Raw genomic sequence first — 5,563 nt, 5'->3', positions numbered from 1 at the left:
AGCATTGCATGGAACGACTGCGATCTTCACTGTTCATCGATAAGTATGCCATCACCCATGTTGATTGTAACTTTTATGTGGAAAGTGAAGACTTGTACAGGCTTGTAGCTGTCCGGATTACCGTTGCAAATTTTTGCCATGCAAGCATATGTTTACTGTGTTTAATAACTGCAGGGGCGCGTTGGAGTGGTTAGCGCCACTAACCAGCAGTTCTCAGATGTGGGGTTGAACTCCCGGCTGAACACTGCTTGTGGGCTGAGCACCTGAAAACCATCGCCCGAAGATCAAGCAAAAAGCGCGAGTCGAGATCAAAAAATAATCGCTTCAACAAAACAGCACGTTTACGAGCTAAGCTGGCAGCCGTGAAAGTACAAAAACATCTCTCAATACTTTACAGACTTGCGTGCATATGCTAGTGCAATGTATGGTAACGCGTGCATATTTAGTATGTATATGCAACGCGCACTCGAATATATATATAATAACTGCAGCGACATAACTTAGCTGAATTTACCCGAGTGGTACCTATATTCAGCTCTCTCCACCCTTGATATTGAGGTTGTTTCCAAGCTGGTTCCATCCAGAACATCGGTGGACAAATATGATGTCTTGCCTATGAAGTTTAGTCCTACTCCACTTAATCCCAACATAAAAGCATGCAGGTCTCTCTTGATGTAGAAGATGATTACGAACCAGGCCCATCTGCCTCTGCAAAGTCAATATTAAAAAATATTTCAAATCTTTTCTCGGATATTCAGAATGTATCTTTTAATATTCCTTATGCCCCAACCTTTAATAAGCTTCCCCGAAAACATCCTAAATCCAACCCATATTCTCAACGTCATGGTAGCTATGCAAATACAATGAAGCTCCTTTACAGTGTGACTTCATTACAGCCAGATGTTAGACAAATTCCAGTGCCACAGCAACAGTCTAATGAAAATAGATTATGCATATACAAATCCTTACGCCAGCAATATCAACTCTGATGAAGTTTAACTTGACGCCTAATGAAACACTCCATAGGAATGGGCCTCATTCAGTTACATTGGTGCAACAAAAAGTAATTAAACCAAGTGTTGACCATTCTGAGCATACTATTTTGCCTCCATTTGACCAAATGTAGGCTGGCTTATGAGAGGTTATAGGCTTATGAGAGGTTGTGAATAGCTTTTTGTGGTTGCTCAAAAAGCAATATTCAGACATTATATATTAGGGCTACCACATTTTCAGCACCCAAAAAGAGGACATTTTCTTGCCTGCAAGTAAAACGAAAGTAGAATTGTTACATTTAAGAAAACGTGCCATATTCACAAGTATTGCATTCAGCTTCAAAATTAACAAGTCCTTTTCTGAAACAAGATACTTCTGGCATAGCTCATCAGTAAACAGAGTTTTCCTCTTCAGCATTTTTATGTATAGCTTATTTTGCTTTAATGTTATCTAAATTTGAAGAATAATAAAGAAAAATGAAAGCATCTGCTGAGAACCACCTGTATGTTATAGACCAGTGGTTCTTTTTTCAGCCGCTCCCCCTTGGTAATTTTCCTATGCCTTGCGTCCCCCCTCTCTTGCGTCCCCTCACGAAAAGCAAATTCGGCATTTTTAATTAAATATCACTGAGACATCTTGAAAATAATGAAGTTTAACGTCGGTCCCGCGAAGCTCGAAAAAAGTTGGGTTTAATTGGCGCTTAACTGTAAATTCGGGCGGCTTTTAGCATTGGACACACAATAAATTGCTCGTGCAGGGCATTTAGTCCACAGTTGTAGGCTAAGGCAGCGATGTCGTGCGCAAATAAAAATGTAAGCGCAAAAATTGAACTTTGCGTTATCGTGTTTCAAAAGATGTGATGACACACATTACGGCAATATTGCAAAAACATTATTGATTTGCGCAAAAAAGTACGAGCCTCTCTGTTGCTAGCCTGTTATCATATTATATAAAAATGGATAAAATATACTTCGAAAAACGGATAACTTTTATCGTTTATCTTTAAGTCAGCAAAAGTGTAATTAATATGGATTCTATAATATGTGTATTACTAAGACATAAAATATCCAATGGCACTCAAAGAGACTTTACCCTAAAAAAAGTCGACAAGGTAGAAAAAGAGCGAAAATTTTTTGCAGTTCCAATGGTAAAGTTGGCAAAAAAACAGAGTTTGTTCATCTGTAGTAGTGGTGTCCATCCCAAACGAAACCATTAAAACCACTGCAAAATTTAAATTTTGAAGTGGAGCTTGTGCCCCCCCTAAGGGGCGCGCCCACCCGGTTAAGAACCGCTGGTCTAAAAGGACCAAAATAATGCCTAAAAATTTAGGGAGAGAGTATATGAGATGTTCGGGGGGTCCCCCTGTTGCTAGCCTGTTATTCAATTATACAAAACATGGATAAAAAATAGTTCGAACGGTGGATGAATTTTATGGTTTATCTATAAGTTAGCAAAATTGTAATTAAATAGGGCCGTTATACCTTCAATGATATGAAAACATGCAATCACACTCAAAGAGGCTTTGTGCTAAAAAAAGTTAACATAAGTAGAAAACAAAAAGATTCGCGCGGAGCGTTGGCAAAAACAGAGTTTGTAGGCCTACAGCGCTGTAGGAGTGGTGTACCACCCAACGAAACCATTAAAATCATTGCAAAAAATTAAATATTAATTTAGAGCTAGCGCCCCGCCAAGAATTGCTTGAAGCCCCCCTAGGGGGCCGCGTCCCCCAGGTTAAGAACTGATGCTATAGACCAGTGGTTCTCAAACTTTTTTCTTTGGTGGCCCATTTTCGTTGCATAAAAATTCTGTTGCCCAATAAATTTTCATGAATGGACAAACTATAAAAAGGTTTAGAACAAAACGCAGCGGAGCATATAACAATAAATTACTTTTCATTTACATTTCTACTTAATTCGTCCCCAAGCCATTATTCCTGTAAAATTAGGTATAGTGAAACAAATGAAACTAAATTCTTCGATAAGTCTAGCTTTTTAAAATTGGGCTGCAATTTGTTGAAAAACATGTTTCAAACCAAAAATTCAGAATGCCTTATGGCTACAGTATTTTTAGGAAATAAATACAACGTCTCGCTTAGAGTATTGTTAAAACTATAAGCAACCAACTAAAAATGCGAAAAAGAGGACATTTGGACATTTTTGAGCGTTCTCGGACGACCATTTATTTTTCTTGAGAAAAGAGGACAAATCCTGCTAAAAGAGGACAGACGATATGCCTATTATTTATGCTTTATCCATGTTTGCCCCAATAATGCAGTCACAGGGGTCTTTGGAGCGACTGTGGTGCAACGTTCTTTAACAGGCAAAATATTGATTTTCATTCCTTGGAAAAACCCATCCAACAATCACTGGGTTCTTTTGGTAGTTATAAAGAAATAAGGTACTAAATAAAATCAACTTGCCAATAACAATTATTTATGTTGTTTGTGACGTTTATCTTTCGATGGCTCACCATATGAAAGCAGCACTGCTTAAAGCACTCAAGAAAAGTTACGCCCAAACTCCGATTCTATGTGTTAGCGAGAACCAAGTTGTAGAGCACTTGGTTTAAAGAGATAATATTTCCTTTTTTATTGCCTCACTTGCCGTTGCAGTAACTATACTTGCTAACTAACCCGATGATCAACTTATGTTATCTGGTTTGGTGTTGAATAATATGGATTTTATAGAACTGTTTGCAAGTGGTGTGGATTCGGAAAGGTAAGTTAAAGATTTTTATATCAGTGGTAATTAAGTTAAAAATAGGTTTATTTATTGATAAACTCAAAAAATTAATATAATAATAGTAATACAAAAAAATAGTTTACCTCCATTGATTTACTGGAAAGTGGGTTTTTGTCATATTTTTGGGTTAATTGAATAACTTCAGACGCAACCAACAAAATGACCGCCGCAGCAGTAAAAGATTATGCCTAACTTAGGATTTTATTTAAATTACTTCGTGTGCATAAGTTGTAGAATGCAAATCAGGGATTTAAAAAACAGATCATTAACCCATCGCCGATTTGCCCGCGGTTTATTTTCTATAAAACTTTCCTATTTTTTACGATTTAGCGACACAGCTTTTAGGGTTCCGCAGTAGTTTTTTACGAAGACGCGTATGTAGGACAAGCGTATACTTTTGCTACTTGGCAGATTCAGATATGCCCCTCAAACAATGTTTCGCCTAACCTACGCAAATGCAAACATTTTTATCTCTTTTTGAGTTCTTGGGACAGACAGCTACTTCTGTACTCAGTATTTTGCTCTAATATAACCGCCTTAAATTAAACAAAACATTTGTGAGTTGGAGCTATTCACAATATAACGTCCCTTTATTCCATTTTTTTTCGACGAAGTTAGGTAAGTTTAATATAAGATGCACAGTTGCACACACACACACATAAGTTTGTTAAAAACTGTAATCTAGTCCGAATAACTTGCTCCTATCTGAGCCTGTGTAGCTCAGTTGGTAGAGCGACGGTCCCGGTATGACCGGAGGTCGTGAGTTCGAACCTTACTGGAGGCTCCTTGTGTTTCTAGCTTGCATCATGAACGACAGGTTCGTTGAGTCTGCAATGGCTTTCTGTGTACGCATTATACGTAAGCCATAATCGTTGGTCAAAAAGCAGCTTCAGAAGGGCTAGAACGCATTTGTTAATACGCACATATGTGTGTCGTGTGTATCTTTCATTCAATAATATATCCCCTTTAATGTGAAGTTGCTTGTACTAACACAATGTCAAGTTTTTTTTCTGCGGGCTAGTTTTTTTTCTAGCCTGCCCTGCTTACATCATTGATCGACAAATTCAGTGAGTCTAAAATGGCTTTTCGGTGTAGTTTAGGTAAGGTACTTTTAATGATTCGATAAAGTCTTTTTTTGCTATTCCCCGTTTCGCAACATGTTCATTGCATCGGAAGTGTCACATTTCCGATTATGAAATAAACAAGATATACCAACTATATTTATTTTGTGCTTCTTTCGAACTTTTTATTGTTTATGAGGGTGTCATGAAGTGATTACGCGGTTCTACTTCAAGAGGTTGCCCGCGGCCCCTGAGCGGCGTGCTCTATAGTCACGTGTTCGTAATTACCCTTGTTGTGCGCTGATTGTGTCGCAATGTAAATTATGCGACTACACGCCTACAAATGCTCGTGCCCTTCTTGATGTACGATTTTCCGAATTAAACTATTGGCTTACTTGGCCTCTGTAATTATACTTGCAAGGCAAACGAAGGTTAAAAACACAGCAGAGGGATTTTTTAGACAAAGGGCTCCCATCCGTAGAATTGCGATCTCTTAAATGATAGTTGGCAAACGTAATTCTACAAAACTGACTTTTTTTGTTCGATCGAATGTATATTGTTTCAAATTGAACCAAACAGTTCAAGGAAACAGCCGATTCATATAAAGTCATCATTAAAAGTTTTTTCGACCCAGTTTTTTAAGTAAAGTAAATAGTTTTACTAATTTAACGAAGTACTGTTTGTGCGAATTTATTCCACCGTCATATTGTATCGTATAGGTAGAAATTTTATAATTATAAAAACTTTATACAAATTAATTTCTAATAT

The sequence above is a fragment of the Ascidiella aspersa genome, chromosome 3 (genome assembly GCF_963924565.1).
Source record: "Ascidiella aspersa chromosome 3, kaAscAspe10.2, whole genome shotgun sequence".
Lineage (NCBI taxonomy): Eukaryota > Metazoa > Chordata > Ascidiacea > Phlebobranchia > Ascidiidae > Ascidiella > Ascidiella aspersa.
The sequence above is the reverse complement of the archived record's forward strand: the minus strand, read 5'-3'. Positions refer to the sequence as shown.